We start from the raw sequence: 24,635 nt of genomic DNA on the forward strand, positions 1-24,635 counted from the left end.
TGTTTAAAGTTCCAGTTCAGTTGTTCATTGTCATTTCATAACGACAAAATGTTTTATTTATTTTGAAGAAAAGCTGTCCATTTTAGGCGATGCAATTGTCTTCATAAGTTTGAGAGTTTGCTTATTTACCTATTCAAGTCATAGCTTCCTTTAGTTGAACTTTTGGATTACCTCTGATGTAACAGTAATTACATATTCATATATATATATATATATATATATATATATATATATATATATATATATATATATATATATATATATATATATATATATATATATATATACCATGATGTAATTTCAATCCAACACCAACGCCCAACCCTCAATTTAAAATGTGATATGATCATTTAAAAATAATTCCTCCATGCTTTTAAGATTTGACTCTAGGTTTTATCATGTCATGGAGCAATGATTCAGAAAAGTCGGTTTATCCGGTGAAAAGCTCTCACGGTGATCGTGGGGCTGAAGCTGCTATTCCAGTTTACATGTCTTTATTGTTTTCACCTCCAGGACACATTTTACTCTCCTACGGGTCACAGTGCAGTGCACATAGCTTTGTGACTCACATGTCCTTTGTTATGGCAGGTCGCGGTGTAAGCTGAGTGTCCGGTAATTGATTTTTTTTTCTCCGTGAGTCCAAAATAACCTTGCAGCAGCGTGGAATCTGTGATGCCCGATGAATGGGGTCATGGAAATTTCTCACTCGTTTGCTAATAATGTCTCTTTTTTCTGAAAAATCGCAGTGTCTATAAAAAAACAAACCATTGCGTAGAAAGTCTGTATTTATCCATGCGCTGCAGGATGGTATCTCTCCTGATCGACCCTCGGAGGCGGGCCACAAGGTAGCATCCCGGAAAACCCCATCCGCTTCTGGTCAACAAAAAACCTATGTGGTTCTTCGGAAAATCCTCCACACTCCAGCTTGTGTCAGACAGTTCCTGATCACCCACGTGACAAATAGGCCGCAGCTGCTTCCCCGTCTGCAAACCTGCAGAAGATAAGAAACTGGTCAACCACCTGGAAAATGACATTCAGTGCTTGCCAAGTCTCGTACTCTCGCATCGCTCATTCACAAAGATTGGCTGCAAAATCTACAATATAGTTTTGTGTATTTTTAAGGAGTGTTCAGTATTTATACCTCCTTGACCTTACAAATCAGCCTTCACCTGTCCTCAGGTGCATGATCATATTTGCAAGCTGGCCTCAAGTTGCAGTCACGACCTCGGAATACTCTGTAACAAGCCCTTTTTGCATGGAAAGAGGATGGCTCGCCCACACAGACTGAAGATAGTACAGTGCCTTCACAAAGTATTGAATTGCATTAAAATTCTTGTTACCAATCCACACATAATACCCCATAATGACAAAGTGAAAACATGTTTTGAGAATTTTTACAAATTTATTAAAAAATAAAATACAGAAATATTTAATTGACACAAGTATCAAACCCCCTGAGTCAATATTTGGTAGAAGTGCTTTGGCCAGTGATTACAGCTCAGAGTATTCTTGGGTATGTCTGTATCAGCTTTGTGTAACACATATCAAAAGCATTGCACTTATGTAAGGTGTTCACTGATCATATAGTAATACAAATGAGATACTTCCAATAGTCTTTGCACATCTGGATTTGGAGATTTTCTCCCATCCTTCCTTGCAGATTTGCTCAAGCTCTGTCAAGTTGGATGGGGAGCGTCGGTGAACAGCAATGTAAAAGTCTTTCCGCAGATTCTCAATGGGATTCAAGTCTGGTATTTGGCTGGAAAACTCAAGGACTTTCACATTCTTATTCTGAAGCCATTCCAGTGTTGCTTTACCTGTACGCTTGAGATCATTGTCCTGTTGAAACATAAATCTTTGCCACAGTCTAAGGTCTTTTGCACTCTGAAGCAGGTTCTCTTCAAGGATTTGGCTGTATTTGGCACCATTCATTGTTCCCTCTATCATTACAAGTCTCTCAGTACCTTCTGCTGAAAAGCATCCCCATAAAATGAGGCTTACACCACCATTCTTCACGGTATGGATGGTGTTAGATGGGTGATGAGTTGTGCTTGGTTCTTCCAGACGTAGTGCTTTACATTCAAGCCAAAAGAGTTCAATTTTCATCTCATCAGACCACATAATATTTTGCCTCATGGTCTCAGAGTCTTTCACATGTCTTTGTGCAAAACTCCAGGTGTGCTGGCATGTGCCTTTTTCTCAGGAGTGGCTTCCATCTGGCTACTCTCCCATCAAGCCGAGATTTGTGAAGTGCTGCAGAGATTGTTGGCCTTCCAGCAGGTTCTCCCATCTCAGACAAGGTACTCTGTAGTTCTGTCAGAGTGGTCATTGTGTTCTTGTTCACCTCCCTGACCAAAGTCCTTCTTGCCAAGTTTGGTCAGATGGCCAGCTCTAGGAAGAGTCTGGGAAGTTCCATATTCTTTCCATTTCCTTATGATGGAGTTCACTGTGCTCTTGGGAACTGTCAACACTGGAAATTGTTTTATATCCTTCCCAAGATCTATGCCTCCTCACAATTCTATCTCTAAGTTCTACGGACAGTTCATTGGACTTCATAGTCGAGTTTCTGCTCCGACATGCACTGTCAACTGTGGGACCTCATACAGTATAGAAAGGTGTGTTTCTTTCCAAATCATGTCCAATCAATTGAATTGGCCAAAGGTGGACTCCAATCAAGTTGTAGAGACATCTCACGGATGTTCAAAGGAAATTGGATGCACCTGAGCTCAATTTGGTGCGTCATAGCAAAGGGATTGAATACTTATTGACACAAGATATTTCAGCTTTTCAGTTCTAATGAATTAACTTGTAAATATTTCTAAAAATATCTATTTCCACTTTGACATTATGGGGTATTGTGTGTAGATCACACAAGGATTTAAAAAATTTAATCCATTTTAAATTCAGGCTGTAACACAACAAAATGTGACAACAGTCAAGGGGTGTGAATACTATCTGAAGGCACTGTATGTCTCAGGTCACTGTCTCTGGGGTGCTATGGTCAAAAGCTCTTCGTCCCATCTGTACCTCTTTGCAGGAAGTTGAGGCATTCTTGGGATTCCCAAGTCCACTCATTTGTCTCTTTCCCCCAGTTTGTGGAATTCCCTTCCTGCATTTGTTCTATCCGACTCTTTGTTCTCCCTTTTCAAGTCAGAAACACACATAACCATCTCATGCATGTTGCCTCCCATACCAACTGGTGAGCACTTCTATTCTCATCAAACTTACGTCTCTCTTATTTGCTTGCAACTTTAGCTTGTCACCTTGAAGTCCTTTGGCTGCAGGTCCTTTGTTCATCTGTTACCATCCAAGCTGTTGTCATTTTTTTCATCTCGCAATGTCATTCATCCACCTTTTCCACAAACCGCAACTTTCATACTGTGTTTTAAATAATCAGCGAACTCTCTCTATTCACAGTGTTTCACCCGAGGCGAGACCAAAACTCATACCAAGAGCCTACTTGAGGCCTCATCTCACCACCACCATCACCTGAGACCACAGCTCACACCATCACTTGAGGCCCTGAGAAACCATCACGGACCAGACAGCCAAGATGTGGACCATTCAGACTTACACTTTTGGAACTTTAAATGGTTTCTGTGGAAATCCTGAAGGATGATGTGTGTAAATATTTAAATGAGGATGAATATTTCTATTTACCGTGACTGCACACATGAAGCTCTTCATTTAGTAGCATGCTTGCCTCTGAGCTGTTTGATTAGGAGATGTTCTCCCGTGGTGTCGAATCAGATGAAAACCCTGTCCTGGCGAGATATTTGTGTGGGGTGTTGCATCTCAGAGCATCCCATACTTTGGTTGGGGTTGTTAAGCCAGCTGTCTCATCTGCATTCAGTTTGTGTACGTTAAAGATCCCACTGTACCTCTCAAAGTGCAGGCCATTGTGTGCGAGTATCTTGGCTAAACACCTCACAAAGAGATTAATTACATGGGATAGTTAAAAGGGACATAGATTAATTAGATGATGAGAACTGGGTTGCTACATAGAAAACGAGAAGGGCACTCGGTAGAGCGCGTACCTCCGCCATGCAATGCCTGATCCGTGAGAACATATCAGGCGCAATACATTTTTGAAATATGCTATATATCGTTTTTGGCCTTATCTCTCAATGGTGAAGAATCAGTTTAAAAATGAGTCTGGTGTTGGCTCAGTGGTTCGGGTGGTGGCTTGGGATCCTCGGGTCCTGAGTTCAAGCCCCGTCGGCCGCTGAATTAATACACCAGGGAGTTGACTCAGCCTGTCATCCTTCCGAGGTCGGCGAAATGAGTATCAGTTACAGTGTGTGTACTGGTAGAGGGGCACTGCATCAGCGACACAGTCGCGCTTCAAGAAATGATAGCCACCCCGGCAGCTAATCTGCCATACGACCACCACCACCAGTTTAAAAATTAAATAATTCTCGTGTTCAGATCAAGATTCGGATCTTCACCAAAAATGAATCAATTCTTCCGTGTCGCACACCTAGCCTGTCCAACAAGTTTCATCCGAATCCATTCACAACTTTTTGAAATATCGTGTTATATATCAGTTGAGCCCAATCTCTCAATGGTGAAGAATCACTTAAAAAATTATCAGATCCAGATCCGGATCCAGATCTTCAAACAAATCGAATCAATTCTACCTTGTCACACACCCAACGTGTCCACCTAGTTTCATCCAAATCCGTCCACAACTTTTTGAGATATCTTGCTATATATCATTTTTGGCCCGATCTCTCAATGGTGAAGAATCACTTAAAAATTATAGTTGTCGGATCGGGATTCAGATCTTCACCAAAATCTAAGCAGTTCGTCCTTGTCACACCCCGAACCTGTCCACAAAATTTCATCAGGTTCCGTCTCAACTTTTTGTGATGTCCTGTACATGAACAGACAGACAGACAAACAGACAGAAAGGGGTGAAAACATAACCTCCTACACCTTCGGTGGTGGAGGTAAAAACGAAAATTACAAAAATAAATATCAGCAGATATATTCTGACAAATAGGAGAATGACAAAAGAGCAAGACGATTTTAAAAAGAGCTCGACAGAACAGGGATCGACAGGGAAGTCTCTGTGAAATGGTAAAGAAGAGGTCAAATTAATTGGGATGGAGAACGAGTCATCATCAATGCCCAAGACCAAGGACATTACACTAATGCCTTTAAGAAAATGGTGGGATTGAATCAATCGGACGAATGCAGGTTTTGTTGGGAAGAAACAGAAAGAACCAGTCACCTTCTTTCAGGGTGTAAAAAAAAACTCATGTCAGAACAGCTGTACACAGAAAGACATGACAGCATTTGCAGAGTAATCCACTGGCACATCCATAAACATTTCAACATCCCAGTCCCAGAACAATCATGGAAACACAAACCAGAGCCAATCCTCGAAAATGAACAAATAATGCTCACCTGTGACAAGATGATCCCGTCAAGTGTGGACATTGCAAACAAAGCATTGCGTCTGGACATAGTGCTCAAACACAAAAAGGAAACATCAGCATTGTTGATTTTCGGTTTCAGTTCCCAGTGACTTTGGAGTAACTGCTACAGAAATCAGGAAAATGACCGAATACCAAGATCTGAAAAATGAAGTCGAGGATTTGGAAATTGAGGAAAGCTGAAATTGTACCAGTGATAGCTAGAGCTACAGGAATGATAAAGAAAATCCTTACTGAATACTTAAAATCACTCCAGGGAATATCATTACAAACAAGCCATAAGTGGAGGTTGTCAGAGGTTCAGTGAAGATTCTGAAAAGAGCTGTTGGAATGAGGCTATGAGAATGAAACTTCACCTTTTGGTTCGTGAATCACGATCCTTCACCAAAAACAAGGAGATGGAGATTTTGAGTTCTGGGTGATCTCCCTCCTACCTCCTCCTCCTGAAACCCTAAAATAGAGATAACAATCAACATACACACATACATACATACATTACATAACCACATACACACAACAGTACCAACGTAAATACTACATATACACATTACAGGCAGAGTACATACGACATTCACGAAGAATATTGAAAACCTGCTTTCTCCCTTCCTTCTGTCCTATCCTCTCCTCTCCCTCCCTCCTCTCCTCTCCTCTCCCCTACCTGCGTCCTCTCCCCTCCCTCCTTCATCCTCTCCTATCCTACCCTCCTCACCCGCCCCCCAATTACATGGATAACAGGTTTTGAAATACACACATACATTCATACACACATACATACATATACATACACATACTGTACATACATACATATACATACACACACATATATACATATACATATACACATACATACACACACACACACACATATATACATACACACGTACATATACATACATATACATACTGTACATACATACATATACATACTGTACATACATACATACACACATACATACATATAGATACTGTACATACATACATATACATACACACACATATATACATACACACATACATACATACATACATACATACATACTGCACACACATACGTACATACATTCACACTGTAATAATAATATAAAATGACCGTTTTTACAGCCATTTTCCCTGCTGTGCAGGGGTTTGGCTTTTTCTTGAGGCAATGTTTTATGGCCGGATGCCCTTCCTGACGTCAACCCTGGTCGCCTCTTACGACACACAGGGATATGGTACACCTATTCTAACCGGGGCATACACCGGGACCAGTACACTGGCACTCATTTCGACGACCTCGGAAGGATGACAGGCTGAGTCAACCTCCTGGTGTTAATTCAGCAGCCAATGGGGCTTGAACTCAGGACCCTGGGATCCCAAGCCGCCACCATAACCACTAAGCTAACACCAGGCTTATACATTCACACTGTAATAAACACATATACATACATACATACATGTATACATATATACATACGCAGTGCCTATAGAAAGTCTTGACCCCTTTCAAAATTTTCACCTTTTGTTCCCTTGTAGCCTGGAATTAAATTGCATTAAAACAGACTTTTTCCACCTTTATTCATCATAACCCACAACTTCCACCTTCATCATAACCCACAACTTCCACCTTCATCATAACCCACAACTTCTACCTTCATCATAACCCACAACTTCCACCTTCATCATAACCCACAACTTCCACCTTCATCATAACCCACAACTTCCACCTTCATCATAACCCACAACTTCCACCTTCATCATAACCCACAACTTCCACCTTCATCATAACACACAACTTCCACCTTCATCATAACCCACAACTTCCACCTTCATCATAACCCACAACTTCCAAGTGAAAACAAATTCTACAAATTTGAGAAATTTAATTTAAAATACAAAACTAGAGTATCTTGGTTGGATAAGTGTCCACCCCCCCCCCCCCCCCGAGTTCATACTTGGTGGAAGCAGCTTTGACAGCAATTACAGCTGTGCGTCTGTTGGAATAGGTCTCTACCAACTTTGCACACCTTGATTGGGAAATATTTGCCCATTCTTCTGCACAAAAATGTTCAAGCTCAGTCAAGTTGTGTGGGGAGCATTGATGGACAACAATCTTCAAGTCATGGCACAGATTTTCGATTGGATTTAGGTCTGACTGGTCCCTGACTGGGCCACTCAAGGACATTTATCCTTTAGTTCCTTAGCCACACCAATGAAGCTTTGGCTGTGTGCTTCGGGTCGTTGTCATGCTGAAAGGTGAACTTCTGTCTCGATTTCAGCTTTGTTGTACAGGGCAGCAGGTTTTCCTTGCGGAATTTTATGTATTTTGCTTCATCCATTTTCCCTTCAAACCCGACACGTACCGCAGTCTCTGCTGATGAGAAACACCCCCATATCATGATGCTGCCACCACCATGCTTCACAGTTGGGATGGTGTTCTTTGGTTGATATTCAGTGTTGGGTTTGCACCAAATATAATGTTTTGAATTTAGGCCAAAAAGTTCCATCTTGGTTTCGTCACACATCAAAACGTTTTGCCACATGGCTTCAGAATCTCCACAGTGTTTTTGTGCATACCTCAAACGGGATTCAAGGTGGGCTTTTTTGAGTAATGGCTTCCTTCTTGCCACCCTTCTGTACAGGCCAGACTTTTGGAGTGCTTGAGATATTGTTGTCACATGTACACAGTGACCAATCTTTTCCACAATGGCATGGAGCTCTCCCAAAATTGCCATTGGTCTCTGGGTGGCCTCTCTGATCAGTCTCCTCCTTGCTTGGTCATCCATTTTGGAGGGACGGTCTGATCTGGGCAGGGTATTGGTGGGACCACACGGCTTACACTTCTTAATGATAGTCTTGACTGTGCTCCAAGGGATATTCAAGGCCTTTGAAATGGTTTTATACCCATCCCCAAATGGAAAGGCACAGATCAGCATCCCCTGATCTGTGCCTTTCCACAGCTTTATCCCGGAGGTCTTTTGAAAGCTCCTTGGTGTTCGTGGTTGAGTTTTCACTGTGAAATACACGACCCAGCAGAGGAAACCCACAAGAACAGCTGATTTTATTCTGAAATAATCAGAATCACTCCAGTTTAACACAGGTGGAGGCCAATTAACTTGGTGTGTGATTTTTGAAGGTGATTGGTTGCACCTGAGCTAATTTATAATTGCTACTATAAGGGAGGTGGACCCTTATCCAACCAAGATATTCCAGTTTTGTGTTTTTATTTAATTTTCTGAAATTTGTAGAATTTGTTTTTGACTTGGAAGTTGTGGGTTACGACAAAGGTGGAAGTTGTGGGTTACAAAATGTAAATGAAGGTGGAAAAAGGTCTGACTGAATACAATTTAAGTCCAGGTTATAAGACAACAAAAGGTGGATATTTTAAAAGGGTGTGTAGACTTTCAAAAGGCACTGTACATAAATATATATATATATATATATATATACATACATACATACATACATGCATACTGTACATGCATACACATACATACAGTACTTTTGGCCACGCAGTGTCCATAATTTTTTGTTGCAAGAGAACGAATGAACTGCCATCCTCCTGTAACAGAGTATACTATTGTAAGTGTAAGAAACTGCTTGTAAGAAGGAAGAGGAGGATGAGAGAAGGTGGATAGCTGTTTTTGATGTATCATACTCTGTTACAGATCGTCAGAGCTGCCGAAACAGTTTCTTGGCATTAGGGGTTATGCTGGGTGGTTTGCCATTGTCCTCCCAGAGACACAAACATACATATATAGTCATTCGCCAACAATCACCAAGAGGCACCCTGACATAGTACATAAAAGGAATGGCTATTTCAATCACTCCTTTTGAGCCTGGTGTTGGGTTAGCAGTTAGGGTGGTGGCTTGGGATCCTATTTGGAGCCTGGTGTTGAGTTATCAGTTAAGGTGGTGGCTTGGGGTCTTATTTGGAACCTGGTGTTGGGTTAGCAGTTAGGGTGGTGGCTTGGGGTCTTATTTGGAGCCTGGTGTTGGGTTAGCAGTCAGGGTGGTGGCTTGTGGTCCTATTTGGAGCCTGGTGTTGGGTTAGCAGTTAAGGTGGTGGCTTGGGGTCTTATTTGGAGCCTGGTGTTGGGTTAGCAGTTAGGGTGGTGGCTTGGGGTCTTATTTGGAGCCTGGTGTTGGGTTAGCAGTCAGGGTGGTGGCTTGTGGTCCTATTTGGAGCCTGGTGTTGGGTTAGCAGTGAGGGTGGTGGCTTGGGGTCCAAGGGTCCTGAGTTTGAGCCCCGTCGGCCACTGAATTAACTCCAGGGGGTTGACTCAGCCTGTCATCATTCTGAGGTCGGTGAAATGAGCACCAGTATACTGGTGATGGGGCACTGCATCAGCAGCCTAGCCGCGCCCCTAACCAATGATGCCACCAGCAGCCAAAAAGGCAGCACATGATGGGAACCAATCCTTTACGAGCTGAAGCCAATTTGGAAATCCGCGCAACGGCACATTCCAAGCAAATATTTATTTTCAGTACTCGTATTTGATTTGAATCTCTTGACATTACAGTCTGACCTACTGAATGAATCATAAATTTCATCAATTTACATACATGTACTCTCTGTATGTTGAGTTTGCAGGATAGCCAAGGGGTTTGTAAACTCGCCTCTATAAAGCTGTCTAACCTGGGTTCGAATCCCGACCGAGCTACAAACTGTCATCCCGGTAGTTTCACAGGCAGCGTGATTCATCACTGTATGTGGAGTCCTATGGATGGACGTTAAACTCGCCGTCCCTTCTGCTGGCATTCGTTGGTGGATGTTAAAGATCCCACGGTGTCCTTCATGAAGAGAAAGCAAGCTATTGCTGGCACAATGGCCATTGGCCAAATTCCAAATTCCTGCCCGAACCTTCATCGAACGTCAGGCCTGGTCAGCCAATTCGTGAAAGACTTGGGCAAGGCTTCCCTGGACCAACCCCACAAGAACGTATGAATAACCTTGGACGTTACAGAATAGCAAGAATGACCAGACTGTGGTCACAACCTGCCACAAAATCCAGCAACAGGCCAATTGGGAAACACATTTAATGCTTCATTATTAAAAGATTAACTCGACACCTCTCATCCATGTCAGCCTCCACTACAGTTATATCATAATGACCTGATTCGTCACATGGTTACGGATTGCTTCGCACCAATGTGGCGCAGTTCAAAAAAATTGCAACGCTTGTCCTCTCCTCTCCCCTCCCTTCGTCCTCTCCTCTCCCCACCCCCGCCCTCTTTCCTCCCCCCTCCTCTCTCCACCTACTCCTCTCCTCCCCTCCCCCACCTTCTCTCCCCAGCACCGTCCTCTCCTCTCCTCTCCCCCTCCCCCAGACTTGGTCATTTCCCCTCCCTTCCCTTCGACCTCTCCTCTCCCGGAGGAGTGAGCCCTCCATGAGCAACAAATTTTAAATGTGGATGTGTCCTGGTCTCGAGCGTGGGAAAATCCTCATGGATTTGGGATCCACGCCGGCCCCGCGAGGAACGCTTGGACGGCGCGTCCGGGAGTGCGCACGATCCATACCTCGCAAACCACCTAAGCACGAATTGCTTGGTTTAGTGACAAATGCTGAGGGACTGGCGTGTAAACGCTCTGTGACAGAAAAATCACTGGAGCACGGATGGCGAAACAAAAGGAATTTGGCTGTAAAATTATTTCACGGGAACCAGGTGTACAATATGCACGGTACGCCGGCATGAACAGTGGGTGCGGTGAGCACGGCTTGGTTCCATGTGGGAAAACCCTAATTCTCAGTGGCAAAAATTCAAAAACAAATTGCTTTGCGACAGACATGGCTGAGCACCTCTGCGGACGCAAGGGGGCTCATGTGGGTAAGAGCCGGCAACAGTAACGCCCATGTGTGGAGCGCAGTGGTGTAACCGCCCCACACAGAGGGCCCAGGAGCACTAGCCTAAAGGGGATGGTAGTTAGGCCCACATGGGGGTGCCAGCGATGGTTACCTACAGAGGGCCCTGGAGCACTAGCCTAAGGGGGATGGCATTGTTAGGCCCACATGGGGGTGTCAGTGATTGTGGCCTCTATGTGGGTACCGAACCAGTGACCATGAGGGAGGGCTAGGATAAATTTAGGGATCAAGAGTGACAATAGGGACTGTTTAGGTGGAGACAATGAACATGTAGTGGGGACGTAGAGAGGTATAGAAGGTCGAGTTAAATGGGAGCGTGCATAGTACAAGGGAAGACGAGGGTGCACGAGTTAGTTAGGGGAAATTAGTTCGGTGATGTTGTGTTGGTGAGTGGAAATGTGTTTGTGTGTGGTTGATGACTTATGAATGTGAGGGCAGGGCAATGGATGGTATGAGTGCGAGTCATGGAATGCATAGTGTGAAGGATTGAATGGGGGGAGTGGATCCCACCCAAGGAAACCCGGGGGTTAGTTTAAAGTTAGATATGGGGATTTGGTAAATTTACATATGGATGTCGTTATGCGGTTGGTGCTGATTGTGGACAGTTAAAAAAAAAATTGTTTTTCTTTGTGAGGTGCAGGAGACAATGGACTGGCTGGGGGTGTGGCTTGTGAGCATAGAGTTCTGATGAAGTCAGGCACCCCGGGCGCTGGGGGCTCGTCGGCCAGTTGAGGCCATAGGTAGGTCCAGGGGGCCAGTGATGTATTAGTGGACGCAGGTACCCGAGGAGAGGGGCCTAGCTTGCCAGTGCAGTGTTTAGTGTAGTGTTCAATGGGCCCGGGTGCCCGAGCAGCGGAACCCAGGGTGCCAAAATGCCATGTAGGCATCGAGGGGGGGGGAGTGCCGGTGAGGGCATCCCCCATGTTGGGGTGAGGAGCAGGCAAGCTCGGAGGCAGCTCCAGCATCTCCGGGGTGCTAACGGTGAGTATGCAGGTGGGCAGACCTGCTTGTGGAGCCACACTACCCAGCCACTAAATTGTGCGATGGCACAGAAAGAAAATTTGGTGGGTAAGGCCCGAAATTGTAAGAGCACCAAGACTTAGGTGATGGGAATTTGGGTTTTTAGATACCCATAGTTTAACAAAGGCCTCTTGGCAGGATATTACCCCGGGGACAGTTTAAAAGGATAACAATATTAGCGTAGTTAGGATTGATGAAGACCCCTCGCACCATCCACTGTCGCGATGATTGCCGGCTGCTGGACTTGCCTTCCTGAAGGACTTCAGAATGAGACGTGTCACAATTTAAATGTAAGATTGCATGTAGTTCTGCTCTTTTTCCTTTCCATAGAACCTTGGAGGGATTTGGTATGAATTTGGCAATGGGGATAGTGGGATATCGGAGACAAGATGTAGCAACAAATTGTAAAAAGAGGGGGGCTAGGGTAGTGTATGTGAGGGAAAAAGACGGATGGGTGCAGACGAGTTGGGCCAACCTCGAGCTCTCTCTCTCTCTCCCGGCACCACCAACACTGCCCCAGGTATGTGCACACCAGGGACCGGCTGACCATGTTGGTGGGACCTGGTGTTTGGCATTACCTGGTTTACCTTTTTCCTTTCGTGCTGTTTGTTTGCTGTTTTGCTTTGTCTCGCCATCACCAGGACCATCAAGGCATCACTCACCTTGCTGGATCACCTGTTCTGCGTCCATTGCATCACTCACCTCACTTCACCATTTGCTCTATGGCCTGTTTTCCACTCCACCTATTCTGTGGACTGCCACTCGCTGCAGCCTCATATCAGGCAACACCGTTCCAATTATTATGGTGGTTTTGTTTGTTTTCTTTTGTTTGAACTGCATTTACTGCAGCAGCATGCTACCACACTTATGGACTGCCCCTTTGTTGCATCCTCATACCAGCTTCATACCAGCCACATACCAGTCTCATGCCACTTTGCTTCACTTCTTTTGACACAAATTACCATGACCATGAACTGCACAAACGCAGTTCGGTGGAACAAGTGGCTCGGTTCTTGTTGCTGCTTCCTTTGATCATTTTTTATTGAGAAGGTCACAACATTTATGGCCTGTATGCCTGTCACTGGCCTGCCGATTTGCTTTGTTAGGTGTGCTCGTGAAGAGCATGAAGGTGGCAAGAACTCAACAGGTGTTCCCCCCCCCCACCCTCTCCACAATTTTCCTTTAGAATTTTTGTAGCTCCTGGGTCAGAAATTGTAAATAGTTGTATAGTTGTGTAGATTATTAAAGCCAACCGGTTATATGTTTAGTTTCAAAAATTCCGGCAATTTCGGTGTAGCATAAGGTTGTTTGTGCGAGTCAGTTCGGTAGTTCCCAACGCATCAGGCGGGACATATCCAGTTTAAATTGTTGCACACACGAAAGGGTAGAGTTAAAACGTACTAGGTATGGGGTAACTTCACCTGCATGCCACACGGTAATGCTAACTTTTAATGGCAATTATGTAACTTTTAACCAATATCTCCAGCTGTTGGACAACTCGTGGCGAGTCTGGGACAGGGAAGGGGATAGTGTTATGGATTTCAGAATCGGATCTGACAAATGCATTCAAGCATTTAGGTCCTCAGACAGTTATTTCCCGAAGTGCATGTCCAGGATAGACCCATCCCCATGTCTGGTGGGATTCTAACTTTGATGCGTTGAGAATGGTAAAGAATAGATTCCCTTTCTTATGGGATGGCCTTTTTCTCTTTACGACAGACATATTCATGCATGTGAGACAGCTGTTAGCCCAACGGAAGCTCACCGACCCTCTTTCCATCGACGTTCGACACCCACCTCTTTCACCGACATTGACATCCACCTTTTTCTATCGACGTTTGACCCCATTCAGCAGCTCTACAGATGCTAACTGGCTCTTTTTAGTATCGGGCTGAATAGTATCGGGTTGTTGACGTTTTATGAGCACTTCATGTTTTCACTCAGTAATTCTGGCAAATGGCTGCTTTCTGCCCTTTGTCCAGCACCACAAACATGGCATCGTAGGCCAGGAATGATCGCAAGACGGGCGGTTTGTGACGTGCAACGATGCGCCAATAGGCAAGGTGGATTTGGCTGAAGTCTGCTTGAGGCTCTGTCCTGACGGACTGCCTATAAAAAGGATGAGTGGACCATTTTTGTCAGTCAGTTGGCGACAGTCAGGTGGTTCATAGCTGGTGGCGGTTCTTACAGCTTGGAGAGTTTTGCGACAGTTTGTGTCAGTTGGTGACAGCTGGGTGACGACTATTCTCAGTTCGAGTCAGACAGTTGCTTCAGTCAGTTCCAGTCCGACGGTTGCTTCAGTCAGTTCCAGTCCAACGGTTGCTTCAGTCAGTTCCAGTCCGACGGTTGCTTCAGTCAGTTCCAGTCCGACGGTTGCTTCAGTCAGTTCCAGTCCGATGGTTGCTTCAGTCAGTTCCAGTCCGATGGTTGCTTCAGTCAGTTCCAGTCGGACGGTTGCTTCAGTCAGTTCCAGTCGGACGGTTGCTTCAGTCAGTTCCAGTCAGACAGTTGCTTCAGTAAGTTCCAGTCAGATGGTTGGTGAGCTGGCGACAGTTGGTGACATCCTTACAGCCTTACAGTTTCTCACAGCGCCTCAGCTTCTCACAGCTCCTAACAGCTATCCATCGGTTGTGGCTCCTGGTGGCTCCTGACGGTGGGTGATGCTCGGACCGTTAATGCTGGTTCTGCTCGAGACCTGCTCTTAGCGGACCTGAATCTTGGTGTCCCTGGTTCCTCAGGGTGACGACGTGACGTCGATTGGCGTTCAAGCCTGTTTGCGAGTGGGTGCATGGCAAGGCAGGGCGCTAGCAACGGACAAGGCACGCTCACACATTTCAGGACGTTTTATTTGACAGACGACGACTTCTACTTGGTGAGCGAGACTGGATTTCTCTTCCCTCCTGAATGATCTGCTGGGTACCCTTATCTCGTGTTTAATTGTTAAGTAAGGCGTAGTGATAAGCATCTGCTCTTTGTCTCTTTTTGTATCAATGCCTGATCAATTCTTTATTTGCTTGCAATTATTTTGATTGATTTGAATTTACTTATTTTCACCACAAGGAAATAAAAAGTGTTTTTTTTTTTCCTTATTAATAAATTCCTTGTTGACATTCCAACCTGTCTGTGCTTGTCCTTGCCTTCCATTTATCCAGCATTGTCTGAACCTAGATAGGCTGGGAGGTAATTCCCGAACTAATTGACCTGTCATAGTCGGCACGCACCAGCGGTTAAATGCTCGGCCACCCTAATTAAGATCTAATCAAGATAAGATTGGTGCTTTGCCGAAGGCACGCTCCCCGTTCAGGAAGCCACATGACCTCGAGTTAAATGGCAAAATTAGATGGTGGCCACTGGAACTCGTGGTTAACTGATTGGCGTTCGTGGTTCTAAAGCAACCCACCGCATCACGAAGTTAATTGTGAGAGGTGGTCCTAGGTCCGGCTCTTCTGAGGACAAACGGCGATTAACCCCCTCATGATACACTCAGTACGCGTGGCCGTAACAAAATACAATATATATATATAAATATATATATATATATATATATATATATATATATATATATATATATATACATGTATGTATGTATGTATGTATAATTTGTAACCCCTCACAGCTCCCATAACTCTGACCCACCCCCCTCCCCAAACACGATTAATGGTAAATATTATTGTTTTAAGCTTACCCTGTGTATTACCAAGCCCCAGATATGACCTTGCCATCGAAGTTCATAAGCACTCGAACCAGATCGGAAATTTCACCCGGAAGGGTTTAGTGGAAGAACACATGCAGACTGGAGTAGCTGAGGAGGGTCATGGGGTGGAGATAGCAAAATGAGGAAGACCTCAGGAGAGAGGGTAACCAGAGAGTTGGTGTCAAAGCCACCCAATGCTCGCCTGTTTATACATTTATCGTTTTTAAAAGACGAGTCTAATAATATTTTGTATAAAGCATTGCAGTGAAGTCTGATCCAAATAATTTTAAAGCAATATATGTATTTGTATATTGTAATCAGTAAAAAATAGTGTGGTAGATAAAAACATTAAAAAGGAAATAACTTGCACCAAAAACTTTAACATTTTCACGCTCACACCGGGGTATAGCGAGAGCTCTCTGTTCTTGGAACAGGCGAGCTAAAAAATGGAGGCCACCCTCCCTTGCTGCAATGTGACAGCAACAGACTTTGTGCTTCTACTTCATCAAAGTAAATGATGATAATATTGAGAGCATTAGAAGCCACAGATCCCATGCACAAGAGACAGATATTATGCTGGGGTTCCAGGCCAAAGGGAATAGCAGTACTACATTGAGATATGAACAAAGGCCTTGCGGGTTGTGAGTCGTTCTGCTTTTCCAATGAATAACTTGGAATCAAGGAGAATTCCCAGTCTGTAGCTGGCTTTGAAGGCCAGCTTTGTGACATGGTCAACCTATGAGAGATTATGGCTAATGATGAGTTTTAGAAGTTGAAGAGAATGAACCTCTTTCACTGGTTGACGATGGAAATAGATAAGTGGATTCATTTGATGGTCCTCCTGGATTTGACAGGCTGAGACCATGATATTTGCCATGATGGAAGGACAAGATCTATTTTATCAGACCAACATCTAATCAATTCCAAATTAGCAGAAAGTGATACAGCTGCCATTATTTTGTGAAACGTAAATGTTCATTCAACAGTACATTTGGAAGAAAACAGCATTCAGGACTACATATATTTATTACCGATGCAAACATTGCAGTTTTTAAAGTCCTCCTCCCTCCTACCAGTTTGTTCCAGAGATGGATCTATTCCGTTCTCTGAGGGAGGAGGGCTCAAAAATTCTGCCAAGTGTGCGTAAGTTGGCAATGAATACCCTGCACACCATGAATGCCATTTTCTTCCAATTTTAGTATTCTCATCCAGCATTTTTTAGGTAGTAGGTTATAGACTGCAACCGCTCAGGGTGCTACTACTGTTCTGACTTCGGAGCGTTGAAGTAGTGCCCAGAACCATCTTACACACTCCATGTCAGGATTGCTGGTCTTAATTTCTGTCTCACTCAAACTATAACTACCGGGGCTAGCTTTAATCTCTCTTTCTTGCAAAGAAACATCATATACTTTTCAAACAAACATCACACACTTTTCAAACAAACATCATACACTTTTCAAACAAACATCATATACTTTTCATCATACATTTTTCTTACTCACTCATTTTCCCTCCTCACATTACATTCTCTCTTTTTTATTTTTCTTTCCTTTCGTTTCCCTCAGACAGCCTGCAATGAAATATAAATATGATAAAGTCCGAAAAGTTAATGGCCCCTACTTCCCGGCATTAGGGGTGCGAGGAATCTCCGGTGACCTGCCTGTCTCTGCTGCCAACGAGAAGGGGGGCTCGGACAGTAGTAGTATCGGTCCCTCTCAAGACCCTTGCATTTTTAACCAACGTGACTCTTTTTCAATTCACTTCACCAACATCCGTGGTCTTTCTTCGAATCTTTCCTCTGTTGAACATCATCGAGCAAGTTCCTCTCCTAATATCTTGCTTCTCTCAGAGACCCAATTATCACATGACGTTCTTGTTAATTCTTATAACATTTCGGACTACAACCTTCACTCACTATTCCGCTTCAAAGGAGGAGTCTGTGTCTACTCCAACATCAGCACGCCTGCTGTACGCATTGTGGACCTCAAATCTCCAAACTTTGATGTCATCTGGCTTAAGATTAGTCTCCCGACCATCACGATCTTTCTCTGTTTAACTTGCTGCTCTCCCAATTCCACAAACTTTCTAGCTTTCTTTGGCAATCTTAACTCTTGCCATGAGGCCATCACATCCGAACACCCTCAAGCAAAAGTTCTCTATCTTGGAGACTTCAATGTACACCATAGGGAGTGGCTGAAATATTCCCACACAGATGCTGGGGGGGGGGGGGTGGGTCGAAGCTCTTACATTTTACATTCTTAATGATTTGAAACAAATTATCACCCACCCTCTCCATATCCCAGATCGTCATGACCACACAACCAATACTTTGGATTTATTCTTCACTTCCAATCCGTTGCATTATAACCACACAATTTCACCTCATTTTGGTTCTTCTGACCACAATCTTGTGAGCATCACTTTACTTACCACCACTTCTTCTCATCCGACTGCTCCGACGAAACGCCGGTATTGGCATTTTAATAATGCTGACTGGACTGGTTTTCGAAACTTTTCTCTGACTTTCCCTGGAAAGACTACTTCCTCTCCTCGGGCGATGCCTCTATTTGCTGAACGTATAGCTGAGGTTATTGTTGCAGGAATGGAGGCTTATATACCCTCCTCTTTCAAGTCTCTCTCTCCTACCAATTCTTGGTTCAATAATTCCTACTCTGCGGCCATTCGTGCAAGGGATGCCGCATATCGGACATGGAAAAACTCTTCTTCTTCAAACTCGCATTCAGCTTTCATATGTGCCAGAAATCATTGCAAACATGTTATTCATGAAGTGAAGCATTCCTTTATTCAAAAGAAATGTGACAACCTCTCATCTTCTTCCACTAATAGATCTTTCTGGTCCTTAGCTAAAAGTATCTCAAACAACTTCTGTCGCTCTACCTTTCCTTCGCTTTTCCATTCCGATGATACTATCGCTGTCTCTCTGACTGATAAAGTAATTCTTTTTGGTTCTCTTTTCTCCTCTAACTCCACACTGGATGACTAGCATTCCATCTCTTTCTGATGTTCCCCTCACCAATGCTCCCAATATCTCCCAGTGGGGCAAATAAAATCAAGTTACGTTTACTGCTTCAAAAACTCAATTTCTTCTCATCTCTCTCTCTAAAACTCCTCTCAACTCTCCAAAATTACACCATGTGAGACAATAAACCTACTAGGTATCACTATCCTGGAATCCATGCATTACTCAAATAGCTAAGTCTGCCTAGAAGAAATTAGGAGTCCTGTTCAGATGTTGAAGATTCTTCTCCTCTGAACAGTTGCTCCAACAACATAAAGGATTGATTCGTCCTTGTATAGAGTACTACTCTCACATCTTGGGAGGTTCCAGCTCCACATACTTACTGGACAGAATTGAATCCAAAGTTATTCGACTTGTTAACTCTACCAATGTGACCTCAAAACTTGACCCGCTCAAATTACGCCACATAGTAGGCTCTCTTTCTATTTTCTACAGATAGTACTTCGGTTTCTGCTCGCAAGAACTTGCTGCTTGTGTACCTCCACCATTAGCGAGACCAAGGAATACTCGACAAACCACTACATCACATGATTATTGTGTGGCCATTGGCAACTCAAGCATGGGCCATTAAGATGTTTGCTTCTTCCCCTCCACTGTCAAACCCTGGAACCCTTTACCTTCTCATGTCTTTCCAAACACTTATGTCCTTCCCCTTGTCAAAAAGCAGATTTTTTACTTTCTCAAAAACTCTTAGTCTGTTCTCTCTTTTCTTACTTTTCGATTCATGCAGTTCTTTCATTTAAGGCTTGGCCTTGATGAGGACTATTCAGTCCATGCCTGAAGCCTTCAACATTAAAAAAATGCATTAAACAGATAGCCCGTTACATTTTTTTTTTTTAAACTAAAAGCTAAAACAGATATTTTTAATACTTGCCATTCTTCATTCTCATCCATTAAACTTGCTCTTCCATAAGCCTCGCTGTGTTAAGAAAAGAAAATACAATTGCCTGTACGAGAAAGATGCAGCAATATCTCCAAGTAAAAATGTGGTAAGAGGTCTCAAAAGTTCTGAATGTACAAACGAAAGATTAATGTGGTGCAGATTAAAGATGAAATTAGTGAAAATAAGAAACATTCCAAGCTTGTGCTCTGACTGATACCTCTGATGTTGGAATAAAAAGCGAATTTTATCAGGGATTAAACACCGTGCCAAATATTGGAATACGGCATGACCAACTATTACTAATGGATGATTTTAATGCCAAAGTAGGGAAGGATAGACCATTGTGGGGGGTTTGGAATAACAACTATGAATGACAATGACGAACCTCTATTATAAACGCGCCTACTCACAATCTCCGAATTAAGAATACATTATTGCACACAGATAGAACCACAAAACAACACGGATAACACTGAGAAAAGGAGAGTGAGAGGGTGTGTGTGTGTGTGTGTGTGTGTGTGTGTGTGTGTGTGTGTGTGTGTGTGTGTGTGTGTGTGTGTGTGCACGCGCATATTCAGATGGCTTTATAACTGAATAATTTCAAAATTGAGAATTTTGGGGCTCTATATTTCATATATATGCAAATCTGGTGGAATTTTAACACAATTCCTCCCCTGCCCAACACAATTCCTCCCCTGCCCCCCTCATTTCTTACCTCAAATGAAATGCATATTTAAAGTAAAAGTGGAAGTCTCAAAGCTTTAAAAACCACTGCAATAAAGAATCAATTTGATAAAGCTTAAGCCAAACAAAGTACAATGCTGTGTTTGCTTCCACCAATAGAGCAGCTGGGGTGCCCAATGTTAAGGAATTTGAAGGGGGGAAAAAAACGTATGTATGTAAATTAAACTTTTATTAGCTTCCGCCACAAAAGGTGAACGGAGGTTATGTTTTCACCTCTGTCTATCTGTCTGTCTGTGAGCAGGATATCTCAAAACATTGTTGATGGGTTCAGCCGAAACTTGGTGGACAGGTTGGACGTGCGACAATGATGAATGAATTCGAGTTTGGTGAACATCCAAGTCGGGATTTGGATCCGGATCCGAGAATTGTTTTCAATTTTCGAAAGTGATTCTTTACCATTGAGAGATAGGACCAAAAACGATATGTAGCGCAATATCTCAAAACGTTATGGATGGGTTATGACTTAACGAAGTGGATGAGTTGGTTCGTTGACAAGAACAAGCCGATTCGATTTTGGTTCAGGTTCAGATGCAGTTCCAGCCCATCAGTGGGACACAAAATGTAAACTGTTCAGCCTGGTGGAGGAATGCACTCGAGTGCCGTTCCAGTTGATCAATAAGATATTGTAACAACCTTCACTCTACTCCGTTAATGTTTGCAGAGAATATCGTGGTTGTGGATGGGGGATGACCTGAGATGGTGGTGAATAGCTGTCTTGAAGCGCTGGAGGGAAGAATAAGATTGAAATTGATGCGGTTTGGTTCCATGGTAGGAGGAAAAATAGGGAATGAATGAGTGGAGGTGAGCAGTGATTCTACATTTTGGGAATTTCACCAGGAAGGGGTGACCTTAGATGGTCTGGCAGACCTTAGATGGCCTGCAGAAAGCAGAGGTGGAGGGGGAGGGGGATGGTGGGGTTGACAGGGCACAGAAAAGATCAGAAGGTGCAAGACCAGAAATAAGGCAGTAGAAGACAGATCAGTGACGTGTCTGCAATGTGAAAGTGATTGGCCTGACACTCACATTCATAGTGGGAGATTCCAAGCATTTTGAGGGACTTGGTTTCCATGGCATCAAGCTGAGCAAGGTGAGGCTGCAGATGAAGTCCTTGTAGGTGGATAAGAGTTCAGGTGTGCCAAGGAAAGATTTTGCATGATGGAGGATGACCAGTCAACAACTGGCTTTGGTGGCTAACTTAGAAGTGTGGTTTGGCCCACAGAGATTATGACTCATAGTGAGACCCAATAGTTTGAGTGATTTCACTACTTCAACAAGATGGTTAAGGAAGCAGATGGAAAGGTTTGCCATATTGTCATTTCAGAGAGACAGACTGAGGATATGTGATTTGTCAAGATTGAAAGACATTGCCAGTGTTTGATCATCTCATAATTCTATCAAGAGATAGAATACTACTAGTACTACTACGTCTACCACTATACAAGAAGCAGTGAATCCCACATTGTGATGGGGTCAGCCAGGGAACATTTTTTGGCCCAAGTCTTCTCAGAACCATCTGTACAGGCAAGAATTTGTTCAAATGAAGGTGAATTGGGCAGAAATTTGGAATTCGTTAAGGGTGTCAGCGATAACTCACCCACTCTTCGTGAAAGACACAGTGGGATCTTTAACTTCCACCAATGACTAGTGCTGCTAAACAATTCCTCCAGCTTGATGTTATTCCAATGGATGGCCCATACATTGATGCCTCTCTCTGCATGCGATATACCACGATGGGAGTATTTTTTAAGCTGGGTCGAGATTCAAACCCAAGCTCTATAGCTCAAAGGTGAGTGCACATATCTCAAAGCTATACGGGCAGCCCCACAGAATATTTGGATAACTCTCGGAAAGCTGGAAAAGTTCCAGTTTCTGTCTGTGTAAGAACAGTATGAACAAGAACGGCACTCAGTAGGGTACGCATGCCTCTGCAACGTTGAACTGTTTACGTTTTGTTTCCCACTGAAAGGCCATATCTGCATCTGCACCTGAACCAAAATCTAATCGGCTTGTTCTTATCACCTACTCAACTCAACCACCAGGTTTTATCATAACCCATCCACAACTTTTTGAAATATCACGCTGTACTCCATAATCGCTCCATGGTGCACAACCACTTCAAAAATAAAAAACAAAATTCTCGTTTCCGGATCCAGATCTTCACCAATATCAAATCAATTCATATGTGATGGACACCCAATCTGTCCACGAAGTTTCGTTCGAATCCGTCCATAACTTTATGAGATATCATGCTCTATGCCGTTTTTGAGACGATTTCTCAATGGTAAAGAATGACTTGAAAAATTCAAGTCTCTCAATTCAGATCTTCACCAAAATCGAATCAGTTCATCCTTGTTGCACATCCAACCTGACCCACCAAGTTTCGTCCGAATCCATCCATAACGTTTTGAGATATCGTGCTCACAGACAGACAAACAAACAAACAAGCAGTCATAGACTGGGACTTATGAAATCGTCAACTTGACCTCTGACCTTGTCTAATAAAAGCTGTCTCCAGAGAAGGTAGCGACGCAAACCAGAAGTTTCTACGATGATTCTGTACCAAACCATCAAAAATCGTAACGTCGACCGAAGCAAAAATCTCCATTTCTCCACGCAATTATTTTATATTATTTTATCAAAGTCACAAAACCGTAATATTCGGCCATCCACCAACAATCTTTACATAATCCGACAGCTTAGCGAGTCAGGCATGCGACGATAACCTTTAATGGGATAAAAAATGACATTTAAACACCATCTTTATCGAAAACACCGTCAGCGCGCACACGGAAAACCTTTACGTGATCAACGACGCTTCTGCTCAAGTGCACTGCACCACGTGACGACCCGTGACGCGCGAGTGAAATATTTTTTATACAATCTTGAAACGTCTCCAAAACATCCGATTTTTACCAGAATTTCGACAACCGAGTTTTAAGCATCCCAAGCGATCGCAAAAACCGAAGACAAAATTAAAATCGAAGTTAAAACGAACTCGTAACGTCGAGCGAAGCAAAAATCTCCATTTCTCCACGCAATTATTTAATATTATTTTATCAAAGTCACAAAACCATAATATTCAGCCATCCACCAACAATCTTTACATAATCTGACGGCTCAGCAAGTCAGGCATGCGACGATAACCTTTATTGGGATAAAAAATGACTTTTAAACACCATCTTTATCGAAAACAACGTCAGCGCGCACACGGAAAACCTTTACGTGACTCAACGACGCTTCTGCTCAAGTGCACTGCACCACGTGACGACCCGTGACGCGCGAGTGAAATATTTTTTATACAATCTTGAAACGTCTCCAAAACATCCGATTTTTACCAGAATTTCGACAACCGAGTTTTAAGCATCCCAAGCGATCGCAAAAACCGAAGACAAAATTAAAATCGAAGTTAAAACGAACTCGTAACGTCGAGCGAAGCAAAAATCTCCATTTCTCCACGCAATTATTTAATATTATTTTATCAAAGTCACAAAACCATAATATTCAGCCATCCACCAACAATCTTTACATAATCTGACGGCTCAGCAAGTCAGGCATGCGACGATAACCTTTATTGGGATAAAAAATGACTTTTAAACACCATCTTTATCGAAAACAACGTCAGCGCGCACACGGAAAACCTTTACGTGGGTCAACGACGCGTCTGCTCGAGCGCACTGCATCACGTGAAGACCCGTGACGTGCGAGTGAAATATTTTTTATACAACCTTAAAACGTCTCCAAAACATCCGATTTTTACCAGAATTTCGACAACCGAGTTTTAAGCGTCCTAAGCGATCGCAAAAACCAAAGACAAAATTAAAATCGAAGTTAAAACGAACTCGTAACGTCGAGCGAAGCAAAAATACTCCATTTCTCCACATGAATTTACGGAATTATGTTTGACCTCACTGTGACCTTGACCTTTGACCGATTTTGACCAAAATCTAATCAGCGCTAGCCACCATCCTCCTGA

At 43.4% G+C, this 24,635-nt stretch overlaps 1 long non-coding RNA gene across 2 annotated transcripts; it reads right to left on the minus strand.

Annotated features, from left to right (window-relative positions):
* Positions 1 to 477: 477 nt before the first annotated feature.
* Positions 478 to 24,379, minus strand: LOC147028645 (uncharacterized). Of its 2 annotated transcripts, XR_015057649.1 has the most exons (5): positions 24,307 to 24,379; positions 15,987 to 16,103; positions 5,798 to 5,892; positions 5,413 to 5,582; positions 478 to 991 (listed from the first exon to the last, which is right to left on the minus strand). It is a non-coding gene; the product is annotated as an uncharacterized LOC147028645 (long non-coding RNA). The 2 variants fall into 2 exon arrangements; XR_015057648.1 differs by lacking the exon at positions 24,307 to 24,379 and having other exon boundaries at positions 15,987 to 19,159.
* Between the last annotated feature and the right edge of the window lie 256 nt (positions 24,380 to 24,635).

Source organism: Eptatretus burgeri, chromosome 4 (assembly GCF_056783735.1).
Source record: "Eptatretus burgeri isolate ZD-2024b chromosome 4, Ebu_testis_v1, whole genome shotgun sequence".
Lineage (NCBI taxonomy): Eukaryota > Metazoa > Chordata > Myxini > Myxiniformes > Myxinidae > Eptatretus > Eptatretus burgeri.